A 22,851-nucleotide genomic window follows, 5' to 3' on the forward strand; every position below is an offset into this window, starting at 1 on the left:
CCCATTATCACCAACTTGATTCTGACTCATAAAAACCACATCTGAGTAGAACTGGCCCCGAAGGTTTCTAAGCCTGCAGACCTTTATCAGGAAGGACCAACGTATCTTTCCCTCATGGTGTGCCTGGTGATCTCGCACTTTCCCGGGGGACTTGAACACGTAGGCACAGCTCCCTGAGGCCTCTTGGAATGAATGAAAATTGGGGTTGCGTCCTAGAAACATGATCAGGCTAAATTGTATTCACTTGTGGATGTAATCATTAAGATTTTAATTCATACCTCTGATGAGTAACTCCATTCCAGGTAGGACATAAAAAAATGTATCATTAATTCCTTGAGAGAAGACACTTGGTAATCCCTGAAGCTGCATGTGAAGTACCTTATATACAGCAAGTTACCTAGGAGTCCTTGTTGACTGTCACTTTACAGTTTCTGCATTTCTCACGACAGGAAAGTTGGTTTACATTTAAGAAGAGGGCTGGCTGTACATGTTTCCTAAGATGAATAACCTCAAAAAATGCCAAAGTAATGGGTAAAGATATTAGTGTCAAAACTTACCACCTCAAAATGACAGTAATCCAGAAATATAGCCAATGAGTGCAGAGACTCATTCCAATCGTCTAGATAATCTCTGAAGCACGGGTAAGTCCTCAGTATGTCTACTAGGGCTCCAGTTCTACAGGCATGGTTTATTCCCACCAAACACACGGAAACATGTCCCGTGGCGGAGGATGCTGCAGACACGTGCTTTCCGTACTGCGCTCATCTCAGTCTCCTTAAGGAACCTACAAAAAGGCGCCCTCACAACAGGGGCTTCCAAGGGAGCGGCTGGGCCAGGCCCATTCAAGACAGAGCTCTCAGCTCAGAAGGCTAGCGCACTGATTTTTATTTGGATTTCAAAGGGGGTGATGCCGACAGGGTTTGTTTTTTTTCTCAAAGGACACAGGCGTATCTTGGGAGCTTGTTAAGAAAAATGAAAACTGCTTTCAGTGAGGGGTGAGGCCAGGAATGTTATGCTGATGAATTATTTTCCAGCATAACGATGCCCTTGTTCATGACGTAAAGCTATCAAGTTCTGTCCTACCAGAAGTTCACTGGGAGGCCTTGGGAACCAGCTGTCCACCCCACAGCCTTTGCCTCACCCCCTGAGACTTCTTCTCACTCCTGAAACTCAGAGACTATCTCAAAGGCGTACAAACCACGCCCCCTGCAGATGCAATGCTGCCATGGTGAGGTGAGGTGATGATGTGCATCGAAGAGCACAGAACTCTCTGGGGAAGAGAAACAGAAGCACCGCCTTCAGAAGTACAGAGACCCAGATGGAGCAGAGAGAGAGAAACAATAGCTTTGTATTTTGATATTTTTCTTTAACAAAGCTATAGATGCTTACATAGCAAGACTTTTCGACTTACCCTTGTAAACATTATCATCTCCCTTGGGGTTAGTACAAGTTAGAGATCTAAAGCTTAACCAGGTGTCAGTAGAAAAACACAACTTGGATGTTTTGTTTTTTAAACTAAATGCATTTTAAACAATTCTTTGCAACGGGTGTGATTGAAGGAGAAAATCCAGTGTATGGAACCAAGCATAGGGCTCTTTCCCACCTATATTTTTATGCTGGGCTTGACGCTCTTTGGAGAAAAAATTATGCTGTTTTATTTAAAGCTTCTTTAGTTTCTCTGAAATCAGGCTAACCTTCCCCCAAAGTACTGGATGGAGATTCTATTGAATGCAATTTTGTTGATGTGGCCAAAAAATAACACCCCACCCCTATCCCCCTTTAGTCTCTGCAGGCTGCCCTGAGTCTCTATTTCTGTTAATGACCTATTGCTTCTGTCTGATTCAGTACAGCCCACCAGCGATGGAAATGACAAGTCTCAGCAGGAGACAACAAAATGGTCAGCAAACAGGGCTGAGCCATGTCATTTTCCTCAAATACTTTCCCAGGAATGAAATGACACGCTTTAAAAAGTTGTCTCCTGCTCAGGGCAAATATTTCTTTATTAAACAAAAGTGCACGTCCTCTCGTTTCCATTCAAAATACAGTTTAAAGTATGCCACTTGGAAAACTTCAACTGGAAAATCATTTAATACCTAATATTTCTCTGACAGTTCCTTTCTGTCTCTGGACCCCATCCACCTCAGGGCGCCGAGCCCTGCTGTGCCAGCTCCTGGGCGGCTGCAGGAGGACCTCGGAGCCACATTAATTTCCTCCCTGAGCTCAGTCTCCGCCTCCTTAAAATGGGAGCGACAGGGGACTGGATGAAGCTTCAGGGCGAGGAGAGGCCGGCTGAGGTGAGGCAGGTAAAGAGATCACCCCTTACAGTTCAGCTGATGTGCGCCACTATCCGCAAACATTTGCCTCGTTGTGCCTTCAAAGCAGCTTGCAGGAAAGTAACATATTTCTTCTGCCAGGATCCGATTTTAATCTTTCAATTTTAGAAAACAGACATCCCCATACTGTCCTACAATCTTTTTAAAAGAATGAGTCTCCCGATGCAGAAGTCCCACTCTTTTTTTTTAATAAATCATTTTATTGGGGGCTCTTACAGCTCTTATAACAATCCATACATCAACTGTATCAAGCACATTTGTATATATTTGGTCTTCATTTTCAAAACATTTTCTTTCTACTTGAACTCTTGGTATAAGTTTTTCCCCTCCCTCCCCCATGAACCCTTGATAAATTATAATTTTCATATCTTAAACTGCTGACTCCCTTCACCCATCTTTCTGTTGTTCATCCCCCTGGTGGGGGAGGGGGTAGTATACAGTATATGACAATCATTGCAATCAGTTTCCCATTTCTCTCCTTTCACCCCTCCACTTTTCCCCTTCCCTCATGGTATCACTACTCCCATTATTGTTCCTGAGGGGTTCATCTGTGCTGGAGTCCCTGTACTGAGAGCTTTTGTCTGTACCTCTGTACATGTCTGGTCTAGCCAGACTTGTAAGGTAGAACTGAGGACATGAGAATGGATAAGGGAAAAGCATTAAAAACTAGAGGTATGCGGGGGGAAAAACCTAGAGGAATGTTGTGTTTTTCTTTGGTGCTATACTGCACTCTGGCTGGCTTGTCCCTTCTTTGTGACCCTTCTGTGATGGGATATCCAATTATCCACAATTGAGCTTTGAGTCTTCATGTGATAACCCACCCCCGCCCCCTACTCACATCAGTGTGATTGTTTGGAGTCTTCTGATGCTTGATACCTGACCCTGTCAGTGCCTCATGATCACACAGGCTGGTGTGCTTCTTCCATGTGGGCTTTGTTGCTTCTGAGCTAGATGGCCGCTTGTTTACCTTCAAGCCTTTGAAACTCCAGATGCTGTATCTTCTTTTTTTCATTTTTTAAACATTTTATTAGGGGCTCATACAACTCTTATCACAATCCATACATATACATACATCAATTGTATAAAGCACATCCGTACATTCTTTGCCCTAATCATTTTCAAAGCATTTGATCTCCTCTTAAGCCCTTTGCATCAGGTCCTCTTTTTTTTTCCCCTCCCTCCCCGTTCCCCCCTCCCTCATGTGCCCTTGATAATTTACAGATTGTTATTTTGTCATATCTTGCCCTATCTGGAGTCTCCCTTCCCCCCCTTCTCTGCCGTCCGTCTCCCAGGGAGGAGGTCACATGTGGATCCTTGTAATCAGTTCCCCTTTCCAACCCACTGACCCTCCACTCTCCCAGCATCGCCCCTCACAACCCTGGTCCTGAAGGTATCGTCCACCATGGATTCCCTGTGCCTCCAGCTCCCATATGCACCAGTGTCTTCTAATAGCTGGGCAACATCAGTTTCTTCACATTTGCTTATGTACCCATTTTGACTTCAGCAATTTTGTCAGGAAGGTGAACATCACAGAGCACCAGGTTATCAGAACAAAGTGTTCCTTGCATTGAGGGAGGACTTGAGTAGAGGCCCAATATCTGTCTGCTACCTTGATGCTTAAAATTTAAATATATGTACATACACCTATATCCTTATCATTATAGATTAACATATATATATGTGTGTGTGTGTGTGTGTGTGCGTGTGTGTGCCTATAGTTAGACCTCTATAAATGTCTTTTGCCTCCTAGTTCTTTCCTCTATTTCCTTTTACTTTTCTCCTACCCCACTGTCAATGTTTGACCTACATTCGGTTTTCAGTAATTCCCCTCAACTACATTGCATGTGATCAAACCATACTGGGCATTCTATACCCTCCTTGCCATCAATTTTAGATCTCTTGTTGTTCCCTTGTCACTTCATTTGTTGGCTTCCTCTTCCCACCTCCCTCCCCACCCCCGTCTTTCCCCCACCTCCTGCTTCTCCCATTTCCCCGGGGAACCTTTGCTCCTGTTGTTTTCTCCTCAGGATTATTTATTTTGCCTATCTTACATAGACATGAGAAAAAATTAAAAAAATTAAAGAGCCTATAAATAGTTCCAAATCTGTCTGCTGGCCCTTAATATTTTCTGATCGAATCTGATGAGGTGCCAAGTCCTGCCCCCGAGTCTGAAGTCTGTTTTCGGGATTCCTCAGGGGACTTTGTTGCTTTGCTCCCATTGCTGCTGTTATGTTCCCTGTTTCCCTTCCTATTTCGCCCTAGTGTGTGTGTGTGCGGGGGGGGGGGGGGGCGGGGGGGGCGGGGCGGGCGCGTCAGACCAGGCACAGAGCCTGCACTGTTTCCACTGCAGTCCCCGGCAGCACTGTCCCATCTCAGTTAAATTAAAAACTTTCAGATGAAAATAGAGTTGACAGAGTTGTTCTACTAATTCAAGGCAGGACATGTGGCCTCTCTGGCTATCCTAAATAGAGAGGACATAGCCTTACATCCCCCCCGCCCCCAACACACACACATAAACACACCCAAAACAGACTGAATATATTGGATTCTCCAATAAAGCCAGGTTAAATGATTAACAATTAGTTACCAATCTGTCATATATATTCCCCGAACTGATTAGCAAGCTTCCAGTACAGAAATAATTAGATCTACCACAATTCAGTTCCTGTGCATGCATGTACATGTGTGTATATGATATCTATCTATCTATCTATATATCTATATATATATATATATACTTAGCTATAAATCCAGTAAAGCTAGTAATCCAGCAGAAATAATAGGTACCCAACTCAAAGGACCAGAGGTGGTACGTGATATTTGGAATGAGCCAACACTGTTTTCCAGAAGATTAAATGCTGTCTAAAATTTGGATTGGGCTTTTACATTCAGGCCACCTAAATGTGATCTCAAGAGAGGATACAGTTGATCTTACTATGCATTATTAAATAGTTACTGAGTTTTATCTCCTATGTGACTACAATTCTAAAAGTATAATTTAAAATGTCATTGAACTATCCTTATGGATTAAAGATGCAATTAAAATAGTCACTGATATTATCATTTGCCTTTGTATTTATGGAGAATCCGCAGACTTCCTACTTACAGAAAAAAGAATGTGCTGTCTCTTTAGGTCAATTCTACTCTTGGTCTAATCTCTAGACAAGAGATTAAATTTACTAAAACATTGTCTCATCCTAAAATGAAGTTCTAGAGTAGAATATTTCAAAGGGCATTTTCTGGTGGCCTCCTGGGTCACCCACATTTTTATTTCTTTAAAAATGAGGGAGAGAAATGCACTGACCTGCCAATTCCTTCAGCACTACTCTGGCCTCTGGGGAATTTGACCAGGCTTTTCTGTGTGGTTAATCCATTAGCTATACATTTTATTTATCCAGAATAGTAAGTGTTCATAATAATATCTCCCTCCCCCCCAACAAATGTTTTGTTGTGTTTCTTTTTTCCAACACAGGAAAAGCCAAAGTTTCTGAAATCTTATTGTATTCTGTTGTCTGTTGTCACACAATAACATAGTATCCTGTGAACCCCTTACCTCTCAATCGTAAATCACTGGACCCTGAATTAGCAGGTGTCTGGGAAGTGACTCTCCACAAGGAGCTAGCAGACATGAATGAAAAGAGCTGTAGCCTGGGTGACTGAGAGCATTTGACCCAATCCTCGGCTGGCCCACAGGAGCACATCTGCAGTTCAACGGTGGGACTGTGGAAACTCCCTATAACCACTACTGGCAGCCCTAGGATGCCCGCTTGTTGCTGGTGCTATGGTCTGTGATTGGCTATAGCCCTACCCAGATCAAGCGGAGGAGAAATCCATGTGCAACAAACGGATCCACCATGATGGGCTCTGCCAGCTCCCAATGGACATCAGGGGCTCCTTGCACAACTACTTTCAGAAGATGAGGATGACAAGCATATTAGAGTTGAGCTACAGAAGGCCAAGAGACCCAGTGATGGGGGAGGAACACCTGTTTTGGACTGTCCATGCTTATTTACTCTTTCATGCAGTTGAAACAAAAAATAGTGAAACTCTCCTCCTCCTCCCCACCCCTCTCTCATACGTACACACATACCCACAGAGTTCCTGGGAAGGTTCACTTGTAGCAACCTATCTTTAAAGAGCCAGGGCCGCACACTCTAGCTGTGACATTGCAGTAAGTGCTCAAGTACATGTTCATTTAGCGCTTACTGTGTTTTGAGATTTAATCTCTCTAAATAATTTTGGTCCAAATTCCTCTAAGCCAGACTTTCCTGTGTTTTGCACAATACAGCTACTGTAAGATGCTCACAGGTGTCTGTGATCAGCTTTGTTTGGAAAGACATGCACCCTGCTTCCATCCCCACCCCCCGGTTTCATCCCCCCCCATCTTCAGCAGCATCTGAAAGGTTTGTGAAATTCCAGAGACTGGAGAATAGCCTGGCACCACTGAGGGGACGCTCTCTGACTGCTCCCACAGAGAGCCATGAACAGCCACTTCAAAGGGGCTGGACGGTGGGTGAGGGGCATACTGCTATAATTCCAAGTTTGTGGGTACAGGAGGTGCTAAGAGACCAGTCCCAGGCTGGATTACCTTTTCCCCACTGACTCTGGGGGTACCAACTCCATCAGAGTCAAGTTTCACGGAGTGCTAATGTGCCAGTACAGTGTATATTACCTCATTTAACTCTCACAATTAGCCTGTGAGGAAAGAATAGTTACCATTTCAACTTCATGTATGAGGCAACTGGGGTTCAGAGAATTTAAACACATTGCTTCAGTCTACATGACGAAACAAGAGCAGAGGTTCCTACTAGGGATAAACAGCTCAAACTATTAGTCTTACACTGAAGCATCTTGGGCTGTTTTCTTACTGGCTGGCTGCACTCGGTCATATAGGTGCCAAGAGACCAAACCACGACTCCTGTGGACCCAGCGTCTTCTCCAGTCTCTAACGTGCGCCCAGCGTCTTCTCCAGTCTCTAACACGGACTGGGCATGCAGTGAATACTTACTCAACTGATGTGCCTTTTTAGATTTAGTCTTTTTCTCTCTCCTTTCATATTCTGACCACCTGGTGTATTGATATTGAGACTGGAAAGTCCTCCTTCATTTCCAGCAGTAGTTTCAGCCACAAGACCAAACTCCATAGCTCTCTCTCCAACCTGAGCAGGTACTCTAGCCCATTCCTGAAGACATACCTGGCATGCTAACTTCCAGTGGATCTCTCTGTCTCTATCTCTACATCTAATCTCTACCTGCATATATCACTCTCACCGCCCCCCCACGCCCCGGACTTGTATCCATCTGGCTAATTTTGACACACACACACACACTCACACACACACACTCACACACACTCACACACACTCACACACACTCACAAACACACACACACACACACACACACACACACACACACACACACACACACACACACACACCAAAGAGCCTTTTGTCACCGAGTCGACATTGACTTATGGCAGCCTCAGGTGTCACAATGGAATGGTACTCTATCGGGTTTTCAGTAGGTAATTTTTAAAGAAGTAGGTTGCTGGCCAAGACTGCTGGAGAATCTAATACCAACATGAACAGCTTCCCAGGGGCCCTAAAGCACCATCATGGAGCCCAACCAGGGTTTCTGCCTATGTACACACAATCCCCCCAAAGTCCTTCTGGGAAGTTCGGATCGTGAGGTTGGGAGCACCCTTTCTAGCATGGCGGAGGACGGCTCTTGTGCAGTGTGCATGAGCACTGTGTGTGGGCTTCCGTGTCTCCCTCCAGTTTACAGCGACGGTCAGTGGACCGCTTGAGCTTTCAGCCACCAAGACTTGGGAAGGGTGGGCATTTCCATTTTCCTAAGGGGGTTGCGAGTGGCTGAGATTTTCCAGTAGGATGGGAAGAGTGACAACGTGTTACAATGAGGCCCCAAAGAGATTCTGAAGTGCCTTCCGAAGCTGAACTTTCCCTAGTGCTCTAGACAACTAGGGAGAACACAGTAACAGCGGCTTTTGTGTTTTTATGAGGAAAAATTTCACTCTAACAGTAAAAACGTTCCTACTTCCACATTTAAAGTGTTCACTGTGCATTGGCTTATCCTATCAAACAGAAATCCTATTAATATAAACAGACCATTTATGCAGTACTCGACGAAAATACGTATCTGATGATCCCGCCTTTAAATGTTATCGATAATGTGCCTCTGTTCTTGAAAGCAATCACACCTCACTTTCTGGTACCTGATATCCTATCTTTAAACTGTCAAAACTGAGATTTGTTTCAGCAAATAAACTATTGGTTCAATAAGAATGCTTTAGTTTTTTTCTCTCATTTTCTAATACTTCCCAGAGTTGTATTTTGGTTTTATGAACATTAACATTTTTTTTTTAATGTCAGCATTCTCGGGCCAACATATAGAAAAGGGGAAACTGGGTATTAACTAATTCAGTGTGTTTGACTCACCACCTTCTGTTCTAAACACTGTATGCGAGCTCACCCAACTCTCAGGTTATACCTACCAGGAAACCTCTTTTCTCCATTTTGAAGGTGGCCTAACTGAGGCTGACAGAGGGCAGGAGACAATTACAGATGTCCACAATGAAGCCAGTAGGTCAGGAAAGGGAACTCAGGTCGATTAGATATCCACACCTTTACTCCTCATGTGCATGCCTCAGCCTATCCCACATGGAGGGATGTCAGGGGCGGTGGAGGAAGACTGGGTGGGGACACAGAGGTGACATGAGGCCCTTGTACTGGAGTTCACAGGACTCTGTGGCATAAGGATAAGTAAGTCATCCATTAATTCATTTATTTCTGGCGAAGGATGCCATTTTTGCACTTTGAACATCAGCGACGGTCTATTCCTGTAGGCAATAGGGATAGCTTACCGTGTATCGAGCGGGGTTTGAGCTTTTCAGCAACAACGTGGCATCACCAGTTATTCTTCTGGCTGTGCCACGTGAAGAGCCCTCTTCCTTCCCTCGTGCTTACCCAGGGAGACCAGGCAGCAGGGGCTGGCGCTTTCCTTTGAACGGCAGGTTGTATGCTTGCCCAGCTGTAAAACGTGTTCTCTGACTCAGTCATGGAACATGATCTCTATATGGCCGAAGAAGTTCATTTTGGTTACGAAGTTTTACTTTCCCCACGAATAAAGATCTGAGGCAATGCGGTATTGCGCAGTAATGGTAATCCTTCCACCTTGGTGAGATTCGGGCATTCAATTTAGGGAATGACTATTTTGATAAAACATACATTCTGGAACTACAGTGAAGACGGTGAGATAATTCTTGGCAAACCACACTGGGATTCCCTGATGACAGCCATTCTGTAAGTGTGCAATGTTCATCTCGAAGGAAAGTACAGGCTTGGGGTAGAGCGATGTATACTTCATTAAAATCCGGCAGCTGAGATGCAGTGCACATTGCAAGTGAGCGCGCCCATTGACGACTTCGCTCGATATTAGTTTGCCAAGTCAGATCGTGAGCACAGTGCATCTTTGATAAACTTTGCTTCAGAAGTTCAATCCATGCCTACACAGATTTATCTTTGAACTCAGATCCATTACTAATAGAAAATATGGATTAACTTTCACCATTAAAAACCTTTTCTAAATGTCGATGCTGAGATCTTATTTAAAGCATGGATGTGGGAGAGGACACAGACACAGGGAATTTTGCTTTTTCCTTTTCTCTTCACACAAAATTACCGTAAGCCTTACATTCAATTGTTTTACAGCTCAATTGATAAGGTGTGCTTTTTTTATTCAAGAAAATTTTAAAGCAACTAATTTAAATATGCAAAATTATCTTGAGTTGTTCATACGTGAACTTAAAAGCCGTGCAACACAGGAAAATTAAGTAATTATGCCTCCAAGTTATTTACTGCAATTAAGCTCATTTATCATATGCAAATTAGTGCAAACTGGTCTCATTAGTTACTAAATTACTCAATATGAGCTGAACAATGTAGCACTCCAGTTTGTAATGAAAAATCCCTGTAGAAGCAAGCAGTATCAATTAAGCTAATTTGCATATGCAAATATATTCCCTAACTTTCTCTTTTTCTATATTTAGTTTTGCATTTTCTTACCATTCTGGAGCATAAGGAGATTATAGGGTCACTCACCTTTCCTTGCGTTCTTTATCACAGTTAAACTCTTTCAAAATGCTTCTATTATTTAAAATAATTTAAATTTTATCAGAGCAGAGATGTCCAGCAGGTTCCTACTTTGCCAGTAAGAGCCATCGGGAGTAAGTTAGAGGATGCAACTTTTCTGGAAAGATTGTCTTTTCTACTGGAAAGTTCCAGTGAAATGAATGAAAACGTGGAATTCCAAATTGTCTGTCAAACAGGAACTGAGCTGGGAGATACCACTCACTTGTCATTTGGAAATACTCTCATCAAGTGTAAAGGGAAAGCAGACCTGGCTAGGCGGAATATTAATACAGTAATAACTTGTCCTTAGCATTCCTCAGCCCTTGGGCTATTTTGGATATATTTACTTCTCCTGCTCCAGAGGTCTGCAGTGCAGTAGGGAGCCTTGTCTTTTGGAAACTGAGAAGACGTGCGACCTGGATCACTGTAGATGTAGCAGGGGTCGGGGGAAGTGCTTAAGCGCTTGGTCATGAACCATAGGTTGAGACCCGCTAATCAAAAGATGGATGATTCCAGCCCTCCAGTCACGTAACCAGGGGAAAAATTCTGATGCTCGCCTGTGAACTCTTGAAAATCTTACTGGGCAGTCCTATTCAGTCCTATAGAGCCTCTATAAATAGGAATTAATGGCAGGTTTGGTTTTGCTTTTATCCCCATTCTTCACACTTAGAAAAGTAGTTCCTTTTTCTGATCAGCTTCTTCTGTTTTCTCTATAGAATTTTCAACCTAGGCTTCTACAATTGGCTCAGTCTCAGATGCTAGAGCAAGACTGTGTCTTGAAACACTTGAACAATAATGAAAATGTAAAATGGCAGACAATACGATTCATTTTTGCTTCATTAAATCAAGCACAAATTTTAAAGTATTTCTGATATAAAACTTCTATGTTCTCATTTGTCTAATAATGATTCCACAGGACCAAAATGGAATGTAAACCAAATAGTTATAATTCAACTGCATGCACTTAATTTTCAAAATGTAATTGATAATAGAAATGTGGAAATGTAAATGCAAATCCTGACCTGATTTTTTTGAAACCTGATCTATAAAAGCTTCTGTAAAATAGTCTCTTATTTGAGACACGACTCTCTCCTGGTAGCCCATGGTTGAAGGTGTGCAGATAGAGAACGCACATTTATTGAAATCTGACATTTCACAGATGCCAGTCTCAGTCACAAAATACTCATTGACCACTTTGGCGAACAAGTAAAAAACCAAACAAAAACTAAACTGGTTAACAAGCAAAAACAAGTGTATCTTAACTTTCTTCTGCTGGTGTACTGCATTAAGTGTTGGGCTATTAGTCCCCAAGGTGAATGGCTGAAACTCACCAGCCACCCAATGGGGGAAGTTGAGCCTGTCTGCTTCCTTAAAGAGTTACAGCCTCAGAAACCCACAACGGCAGCTCTACTGTGTCCTCCTCTACAAACTCAATGGCAGGGAGCTTTATCCTCCTGCTTACTACCTTAATAAACAGGAACAACAAAACAACCCAAATTCACTGCAGCAAGTCAATTCCAACTCATAGCAACCCTGTAAAAACAAACAGAACTAGCCCTGTAGGCTCCTGAGACCTTAATCACTTCATCCGGACCTATAAATAAAATCGTATTACTCAAAGGTAGCCATACAACTGTTTCTCTATGATCTTTGGAAAATTATCATCTTTCCAGTCGTGGTGGGGCACACAGGGATTCCCACCGCCATTCTGGACAGGCTTTGCTCGTCCATCCCAGTCAAAGAAGTTCAGACAGGGCTCCACTCTGTTGTCCAGACGGCTGACGCTGAGCTAGGGTCTACGTGACCCCAGTGAAGAGCAGCAACAATTTGAGGCTGTTTTTGGAGTTTTCTCGTGGTCTTGGTCTCCCACAAAAGACTGGCCCGGGGAATTCTCTCCCAGTTCAGGGCTGGCATAGTCTCAGAGTAATGCAAAACCCCGTTAGTGGCAAGGAATAACGTAGGGTCAATGGCACAGATCTAGGAGGACCCACGTGAGATAAACTCAACAGCAACACATGGGTAACACACTTCTGACAATATTACCTCCTTTTTGAACATTTCCCACCAAATATTGTTTTCATTCTTCCGAAACTAAGTTTAAGTAATAAAGTGCATCCCCGTTTCATTCATGTATGACATTGGATCTGCATGCTCCCCACTAACGCTGCTTCTATTCACCTCGCAGCACAGGTGTTACAGCAGTCAGATCAGACCTGAGTGATGGAAGACTTCTCAGAGTTATTTTTATCCTTGGCTTCTGTAAGTCGTGGTGAAATATAGGAGCGGTAATTCTTTTTTTTTTTTTTTTTAAAACCAAAGCTTTGAGGCATTTTATTATAAAAAGTCAACTCATATAAACTAATAGGTACTTCAAAATTCATCACACATTTACTTCATTTTTAAGCTTGGCCTTCTAGAAAATCTTTAGCTTCGTTGATTTTGGCTGCTATGTACGGAGATCCTCCCTTATCTGGGTGATTTAAGAGCATAATTCGTCGATGAGCATCTCTTATTTTTCCTTTATTGGCAGTAGGACTTACACCCAGAATTAATGCTGCCTCTCGTTTAGTCATTTTGGGTTCAAATCCACCTCGGTAATAGCCACTGCGGAAGGCAGATTTTGGTAGACTTTGGAAAACTTGTTTTACTTGAGGCTCCACATGCTTCATGGCTTGCAAAACATAACGGCCATGGCTCCGCGTCGGCTGCGCTGCCCCCGCTGGGCGCGCGGCTCATGCCAGCCCCGGGGCCCGAGCCGCCTGCCCCTCGTCTCTACCAGAAAGCGACAAGTCCCCAGGAGCGGTACTTCTTATGATTATGTTCATTCAATACAAAATTTTCTTTCTTTTCTAAAAGCGTTGCCATCGAGTTGACGCTGACTCACGGTGACTCTATAGGACAGGGTGGACTGTGCCTGTCAGTTTCCAAGACTGGAACTGTTTGTGGGAGTAGAAAGCACACGTTTCTCCTGCAGAGCAGCTGGTGGTTTCAAACTGCTGGCCTTGCGGTCAGCTATCTGATGTGTACCCACTGGGTCACCAAGGAGAAATCCTATCCTTCAATTACATTATAAGTATTTGATTGCTATCAATAAAACCATGCATTACACCATATCAGAAAAAAATGTATACATTCCTCTCCTGTATATTTCACCATAATTTACAGAGGTCAAGTATAAAAATAAATCTTCAAAATCATCCATGTATCAGGTTTGATCTGATTGTTTTAACACCTGTGATATGAGGTGAAAGAAGCAGCATTGCTGGGGAGTATGCATATACAATACTATAATTTTCTATAATAACTATATAAGCATTATTTACTGAATAAAAAAGGTAAGCCCTTCTGCTAAGGGCATGCAAATAATTAAGATAATCCATTCATAACAGTGACACCTAAAGGACAGGTGCTCGCTATTTAACTGCATGTGTTCCGAAGAGGACTCTTGTTACCATTTTGTGTTTCATGAAATCTGGTAAAGTAGAATGTGAATTCTCTTCCTGGTTGCTAAAATTGGGAAACTAAAAATAAATTCCATTCCTATCTCCTCTTATTAAGGAACCCGTGAAAGGGAAAGTGGGTGCTCTGAGCAAGCGGGTGTGCTTAGTCAAAGTCCTCTATCCAGGAACGAGGCCACACAGTGACGTGTGCTCAAGTGCGCGCATTGCTACTGAGCAGCAATTCCCTCAGTGCACTTGCCAATCTTGGCCTGCTGACCCCCTGCTCTTCCGCTGATCAAGACAAGCCCATGAGAACATAGTGAAGTAAAATGCCTCGACTCAGCCTCAATAGAAGTACGTATATTTCATCACCTTGCAGCTGCAAGACAGACACCCCTGAGTCTCAACTCCGCGACAGAAGATGCCCTTCCCTGAACTGCACGCCTGAAACTGCCACCGGTTCATTGGGTCTGAGGCCTGGTTGCAGCTGCGCGCGGGTTCACAAGGCAGCGCCACGGTTGTGCAGCAGATGCTAAGCCTGACAGTGGCCCTGACTATATACAAACAACCATTAGCTTACGTTTGTTTGCCTCCTCTCAGTAGCCAAGAAGTCAAATTTGAGGGGATCCCACACCAGGATTTCTTAATTTCCTAGGAGAATAGATATATAGATGATATAGATATATATCTAATCGCTTAGGAGATATATATATATGACATGAGAACTGAATCTGTATACTAAAACCCACAGGGTGGACACAACCAAAGATCTGAGCAATCACGAGCAAACAGCAAAATACCCTCATCCCTCACTGCAATTCTTTGATTGCAGGGTACTTCCCATGAACGTCAGTGAAACATGAATACACATGTAGGTAGAAGGGAATCTTTGAAGTCACAGGCATTTCTTGAATCGTACCCAGGTATTCCAAAGGGACCTCTCGTTTACCTTTCAGAAGCAATCTGTCCTTTAAGAATATGAGTTCTAAACATAAACGACTTAATTCTTTCCTTTTATTGCCACTGTCTTTAAAAACACCCCTCTTCTTGGGAAAGTGGCATGATCTTGTTAGTATCCTGGATTTAAGTCCCAACTGGTCACTGAACTTGTCATTTAAGTGTCTTAAGTCAGTTTACTCAGTTTTAAGTTGTATCAAACCATGTGAGCATCAACAGTGATATAAGAAGGGAATTTAGGGCCATACATGAAATTGATTACATAACAAAGATCCAGTTAGTGTAATCTCAAATCAAATGACTAAACTGTTCTAATTTAAACACACACACAGGCACATATCACACGATATTTGCATTAATAAGCAAACGCATTGATATAATCAAACTACCCAATGGCATAGAACTGGTTAAATAACCTATGGAACATTTACAGCCACAAACATGGCTTGGCCATTAACAACAATGACAGCCTATTCTTCCTTATTACAGACATAACCACTAGCTATTGACTTTTTTAAAAGCTGGTTGCTAAAGAGCATATAATTGGCCAATAGAGTTAGTTTTCCATCTTTGTTCCAATACACACAAAATGCGTGTTCCCATGAGAACCCCAATATGTAAACATACCCTTTTGTAGTAAAAGCAAAAATGCCCCTCGAGGACGCTATCTTCACGTCTCCTGTGTATCCTTCCCCGCCAGCATCCACACCCTTCTTTGCTCTGTCACACTTCAAACTCTTCTTCTGTGCCCGGCACTTCACTGCAGCTGCGTCTAAAGGACCTCTAACAACCCCTTCTGCATCTCCCAAGTATAGACCGTCCAAGGGCTTATCTTTTTTAAAAATCATTTCATTGGGGCTCATACAACTCTTATCACAATCCATACATAAATCAATTGTGTAAAATATTTATACATTCGTTGTCCTCATCATTCTCAAAACTCGCTTTCCTCTTGGGCTCCTGGAATCAGCTCCCAATTTTCCTTCCCCTCCCCCTCTCTCCCCGCTCCCCCCTCCCTCATGAACCCCTGATAATTTATAAATTATTATTTTATCTTCCTTTACACTGCCCTGCATTTCCCTTCACCCACGTTTCTGTTGCCCATCCTCCAGGGAGGAGGTTATATGTAGATCCTTGTGATCAGTTCCCCCTTTCTATCCAAACTTCCCTTCCAGTATCGCCACTCTCACCACTGGTCCTGAGGGGTTAATATTCCCTAGATGCCCTGTGTTTCCAGATCCCAACTGCACCACTGTGCATCCTCTCGTCTAGCCTGGTTTGCAAGGTAGAATTGGGGTCATGATAGTGGCGGGGAGGAAGCGTTTCAGAACTAGAGGAAGGTGTTGAGTTTCATTATTGCTACACTGAACCCTGAATGACTCATCTCCTCCCCACTACCCCTCTGCAAGGGATGTCCAGTTGTCTAAATATGGACATTGGGTCCCCTATCACGTGCTCCCTTCATTCATGATGATATGATTTTCCCCCCTGCCTTTGGTGCTTGAAACCTGGTCCCCTCGGCCCTTCAAGATCACACATGTTGATGTGCTGCTTCCATGTGGGCTTTGTTGCTTCTGGGCTAGATGGCCACTTGTTTACTTTCAAGCCTTTAAGATGCCAGACGCTACACCTCTCGATAGCCAGGCACCATCAGCCTTCTTCACCACATTACCATGCACACATTCGTCTTCAGCGTTTATATGGGGAATGTGATCACACAATGATGGTTTTTGTTCTTTGGTGTCTTCTACCTGATCCCTTTTCTGTGAGATTTGTTATTTGTGAGCTAGATGGCCACTTATTCACCTTCAACCCTTTAAGACCCCAGATGCTATATATTTTGATAGCTGAGCACCATCAGCTTTCTTCATCACATTTGCTTATGCACACGTCTGTCTTCAGTGATCATGTCAGGAAGGTGGGTATCACGGAATGACTGGTTAGCGAGCAAAGTGCTTTTGTATTAAGGGAATGAACACATGGAGGCCCAATGTCCACCTGCGACTCTACTACTGAACCTATAAATATGTGCACATAGGTCTATTTCCCCCATAATCATATATTTACATATGTACATGTCTGTATTTAGGCTTCTATGTATGCCCTTTGCCTCCTACTCCTTTCCTCTATTTCCTTACACTTTCCTCCTGTCCCACTACCATGTTCAGCCTTCATTCTGGTTTCAGTAATTCCTCTCAGTTACCTTGGCCGTGGTCACTCCCTACAGGTCCTCCCATCCGCTCCCTCCACTGGTTTATCTTAATAACCTTGACATATTAACATTCCTCCCTTTGATCAAAGCCTATCCTTTTGTTTCTCTTCTTCCCCTCTGATTACTCGCTTCCCAATCTTCTGTTTGTCTCTGAAATGGTGATGTGCCCAGGGATGCTCCTTCCCCACCCACATCTCTTTGCTCTACATTTTTAACATGGTTTTCCACTCAGGACTTGACAGGAAATACTCATCTATACACCAGTGATTAGCGATTATCCTATTTTCTTTCAACCCTAGCCTTGCTCTTACTTAGGATGATCTGATCCAAGTTTCCCACTGCTTAGCTCATTTTAACGGAGCTATTTCAACGCGTCTGTTCACCTATTTGAATGTTATGTATCATCAGACAGCTAGTTAGCCATATGGAAACCTAGCGCTCAATATTCACTCCTGTCACTCCCCTAGTTTTTCGTACATAATTAACAGTCACGTGCCAGGTATTCCATTTCAGTGTCACACTTGTGCCTCCAATCACAGAGCCTCTATCTTGGAGGACATGTTTATTTTCTTTCCTGGACTGTTGTCTTGTAAATGGTCTCTTTTACATCACATCCTCAAAGACATACGACATATGGCTTATTATGTTAACTTTAGAAAAAAAGGGGGGGAGCCCACCCGCCCACCCTTCTCTTGTCACTCTCCTGTGTAAAAGTCTTCTCCATGAGCCCGGTGCAGGTCACCGAAGAGCGTCCAAAGGTCCCTGTGTGGCCCTGGGTTCGCCACAACATGCCTCCTGTCACTATTCTGGCTCAGCCCCTCTGTGTTCCCCTGGACATCCAGAGCAGCCGTCAAGTCAAGAGTCTTTCGAATCCATAAACAGGGCCAATGATGATCTCCCCGTGCTTTCACACCGATGTTCTCTCTGCTAGGCATAGTCATCCATTTTCTTTGCCTAATAAACGTATTCATCCTTCAAAACTGTCGAGAAGTCTTCTTTGAAGCCTGACGGCAATCTTAGAACATTTCTCCTCTGCAGCCCCGAGCACTTGATTTGTGGGAAGACTTCGCATTAAGAGGCCTTCTGATTGCTCACCCTCCCCGGGCTCTCAGGGCCAGCAGTTGTGTGCCCAGCAGAGTGCAATTTGTTCTGTAGGTATCTGAAACTTGCTTTCCTAGATGACTATCAAATATGGGCTCAGAAACCATGCCTACCTGCTTATGGACTTTTAGGAAAACCATGGCAAGTGACAGAAGGGGAAAGTGGGGGTGGGGAAAAGGGCCGGAAGATTCTAGTTCTAGGTCCTCAACTCTCAACTCGGGGCAACCGCAGCCCCTCACCAAAGCGAATATGGGAATCCCATGATCCTTGCAGACAACTGAGGTGTTGCTGAAGGTAGCTTCGGCAGAGTGCTGTGAGTTGGAGGGCTCCTCTCGGAGGAGGCAAGGCAACTTATTAGATACTAATTAGATACCCTGGGGTGGCCCTCCGTATTTCTACTGCTTCTCTTTCCCTTGCTAACCACATTTCCAGTATTTCCTTTTGAGAAGAATATAAACCTACTCTCTTACAATCTTATTATCTTAAATTTAGCATTTACAACAGTAAAAAAATCTACTGTCAGACTATTTTGCACACGAATGATGTCTGTCTGGCAGTAGCAAATATCTAGGTACAAGGTGAGAGCAGCCTTGGCCGAGATGGCTAAGTTATGTGGCTCCTTGGCTAGGTGACGACCCTCCTGTGATCCTCCTCCGTTTTTGTGTAACTCCCCAGGCTTTGGAAGCGTAACTGTCCATAAGTAAGAGAAGGCATACGTGCCCTGGCTATGAAACCATTGGTTACAGACTCAAGGCAAGACGTTTTCGTTTCCATGGCAATTTGAAGATTACCTAGTCGAATCACACTTACTTTTTCACTTAACATTCTTCGAAGTTTATCTTCAAATATACCCTAACCCAAACAAACAAACAAAACCCCAGTGCCATCAAGCCACTTCATCTCAGAGCAATGCTGCACACACACTAATAAAGCCAGTGACTTTGGACATATTCCAAATGTGGACAGCTGTATTTGGAAATTTCCTTGCAGGAAGTTGATTTTTTCTCGCTGTTCAACTCTCATCTATTTCTCCTTATTTTTCATACTATGCAGCAATGTAGAATGTATCTAACCCTTTTAGTGAACGGACTTTTCAAAAATAAAAAGGGCATTAATAATTCTTTTAGGAAATGTGCTTTTTGAAACTAAACTTTACCAAGACCCCTTGCCTCCTGTAGAATCAAGTTTTGGCCTTTCACCAGTCTGCCTGTTCTACTCCAAATGACATCCAGTTGTATAGTCATATCTTAGTGTTTGGTGCTGGGAGAGGCTGTGACAATTTCAGAGAGAGATGCTTCTCAGGCTCATTTCCCTCCGTTTTCTTAGCTCTCGGTACAGCGTACTATTAAATTGACATTCCGGACAGACATTGTACCTCAGTCCAATATTGAGCTTAACGTTTTACACTCAAGTCTGATTCCTAAATTTTGTCTTCCTTTTAAATTCTTATACCCCTAAGCTAAGAATCAAGAGCCAAGTAAAATCAATAAAGACACAATTCAAAAATTAATAGCACAGGGTTACTCTTTAAGGTATTTTTTCATTGTTTCAGAATATAAACAGAAGTGATCCTGAATTACACCTGAATCTAACAATATAAATGTTCATAGAAAACTTAAAACGCAGAGTCTCAACAAAGCAGGGTGTCAAAAAAAATAAAGTAGAATTTTAAAGATTTAGAAAGAAGTATGATCCTTTCTATATTCTTGAAACAAATCCTAGGTTACACACAAAGATACTTCGACATTTTATGTGCATGATAGAATGGTATCTCTCAAGGTTTGCTTCAAGAGAGCTCACTGCTGTGGGATGTTCACATATACTGAGGGAAAGAAATATGAGATTAAAAAAAAGCTTTCCAGGTTTTTAATTATACGATCATTCAAGAACTTAAACTTCCACAAGTGATTTGCGACAGCTTACACTTCATAAAAGACCAAACTCACTTTAAACTAGCTCATAAGACTCATAAATTACTGGACATCACCCTAAAGATTCTGATTCAGTGGTCTAGAGCAGCCTCCCAGAAGATGCGCGTCCAATGTCTTCCGAGATCCTGACCGTCTAAACCCTGCTTTGGGAACCCCCTGGGATCTGACTGGGAACTTCCTTTTCTTTTGATGGAGCACACCTGGTAATAATGCTTTCCTAGAAAATAAAAAGCCTCGGAGAACCCACTGTAAAACTGAATGGACAAGAATCTGGAGTTTCAAAATTTTTATCTTAAAATTTGTAAAAGAAAAACATAACCACATTTTCAAGATCCAGTAAACTGCCTAACAGGTGCAAGTGTGTCTACTTCTGTAAGGCTGGGTTCAAGATGCATCTCACACACAAGGGGACGTCAAAGGGGTTGGAACCATTCCATTAGCCTTTCCTTCAAAAATCCCCATGCACTTTTAGAAGCCATCGTGTAGCTAAAAGGTGGCTAGACCAAGGCATCATTTGTCCTTGAAGCAGAAACCGGGTAGAATCATTATCCTCAGATGAAGGAAACATCTTAAGATTTGGAAAGTTCTTAAGAAAAATAGTTTTTAATAAGCAAAGATGCTGCATTTGGGATGAATAATCACTAGAGTGAAAAACAACCGTTCTAACGGAAAAACCTAGATTGCCATGAAATGCATTGGCAAAATCTATTAGTATTACCTGTCTCCTTTTATTTACATGTACACGTTTAAATTTCATCTCGACAACCTTTGTACCTTGAGGAGGTAAGCATTCAGATAGAGAACATGTAAGCATACACTCAAGCAAAAGAAAAATCGAAACTTGACAACATGGAGAAATGTCACGGTACTTTCACAACATGAGGTTGTTCTTCCAAAAACAATAGGTGGCTCTAAAGACAGACATGTCCACTGACAAACACGGTGCGCACACAGTCAGTCTGCGGACAGCCAGCTACTGCACACTGCGCATCAACGAAATAGTGCAAGTCATCTAAATTATTACAGCACAAACAATACTTGCCCTCCCCTCTCATTAATATTCTCTCAAGGAATGGCTTTCGAAAAAGAAAAAACATTGAATTCATAAGCATTTCACAAATCCAATATGAAACAAATGAAGCCATAATTGAACAAATTAAAACATTTTAAAATATGAACCAAACACATGGGTTCTTGTGGTTGAATTATAAGCAAATTGCTTTTAAAGGTACCTGTAAAATGTGACTTCCCAAGTGTGCTTCAAATACTTCAATGGCTAGTGAGCTGGGGCTTCTCCTTCGCTGTGCACCTATAGCTTAACAGAAAGAAGCAAAGGCAAGGGAAGGAGGAAAAAGAGAAGGGAGAGAAGAGGGGAAAAAGAATTAAGTTGAAGCTCAGATTGCATATTTCCAACTTAATTTATCTCTAATTATATTAGTAGTTACTCTCACAATGAAATTTAAAAAAAACCCACCCAATGCTAATTTTTATACTGCATTGTCTGAGCAAAACCAAAGCCTAGTATACATTTTCAACTCAGCATATCAACTTCTAGAAACATTAAAAAGGATAAGCAACCTCATTGTTTTCATTTCTACTTTCATCTATCACAACCTACAAGATTGTTTTAAAACTTAACTCAAAAACTCTGTTTTCTAACATCATGATATAGACATTTTAAAGCATATACACGTTGATTTTTCTCCCTCAGAGAAACCAAAACTTTTCATATCCTTTAGGCTACTAATTTTTTTAACTTTGGTATATTAAATGTAATAACTTTCTCAAAATTTCACAAACACAGTATGTTGGCTATAATTAAATTGCATTGAGACTTTAATTAATGACCAACATTAGCATATCAGAGTGGCTGGATTATGTTTTCACTGAATATTAACATGTAACTATTCCTAAAATCCAATGAGAAGTTCAGGTAACCTCTTGGCCACATGCCCTATAGCCGGTTGGCGACGGGTCCTTAACTGGAGGCACAAACAGCAGCCCTGTCCTCTAAGCAGCACTCAGTCTCTGGCCAGCATAACCTCACGCCACGACTGTAGATTCCTCCTCTACTCACAGAGCCTCCCAACCCTTGACACAAGTGGACTTAATGCAAAATCAAGGCCCTCTTCTTTACAATTTTCTTCTATGTGGTCCTAATTTGCTTTTAAATTTCTGGACACCTTTGCTCTCTTTTCTCTCTTTGTAAAAATTCTCACGGTCAAGAAAATTGGTTTTGTTTATAGGGACCCCGAAGAGAACATATTTAGCTGTGGTATCTATTTGTAACAAGTAAACTTTACATTCCCTAAAAACTTTATTTCAAATGTATGTTCTGCGCAACACAGACATAACACACTGAAAATCAAAGCAGCCCCTCTCCCCTTATCCTACTTCTAAAAATACTTTCAGTTTGTCGAGGAGACATTTCCAGCCAAGGGTGCTGGGATCATTTGGTTTCACTTCAGGCGCTGAGCCCGTCAGTCTGGTCCACAGCTTAGTAGGGATAAATACGCTGGTGCTCATGGTGCCGTGCCAAAGTGAGGCGTCTGCACGTCTGCAGAGCGCACCCTGAAAACGGCAGGGTGTGAAGGGTCATTCTGGCTGGCAAGGAAAAAGGGTGTGTTTTTTGTTTTTCCCCCAATGGAACATTTTTTGAAGTGTAATTGAAGAATGATTATTATCAAAGAAGATTTCCACTGGAAGGGCTCTTAGAGAGCTCCCCTACAC

The 22,851-nt window shown here is 42.6% G+C and overlaps 1 long non-coding RNA gene and 1 pseudogene across 1 annotated transcript in view; both read right to left on the minus strand.

The window, feature by feature from the left end:
* The window catches only part of LOC142425543 (uncharacterized), a 349,305-nt gene extending 327,866 nt beyond the window's left edge, over positions 1-21,439 (minus strand). The window contains exon 1 of the long non-coding RNA XR_012779684.1: positions 21,354-21,439. This is a non-coding gene — a long non-coding RNA (uncharacterized LOC142425543). The remainder of the gene's footprint in view (positions 1-21,353) is intronic.
* Positions 12,833-13,260, minus strand: LOC142425837 (mitochondrial import inner membrane translocase subunit TIM14 pseudogene; annotated as a pseudogene).
* Positions 21,440-22,851: the final 1,412 nt, after the last annotated feature.

This window comes from Tenrec ecaudatus, chromosome 14 (assembly GCF_050624435.1).
Source record: "Tenrec ecaudatus isolate mTenEca1 chromosome 14, mTenEca1.hap1, whole genome shotgun sequence".
Taxonomy (NCBI): Eukaryota; Metazoa; Chordata; class Mammalia; order Afrosoricida; family Tenrecidae; genus Tenrec; species Tenrec ecaudatus.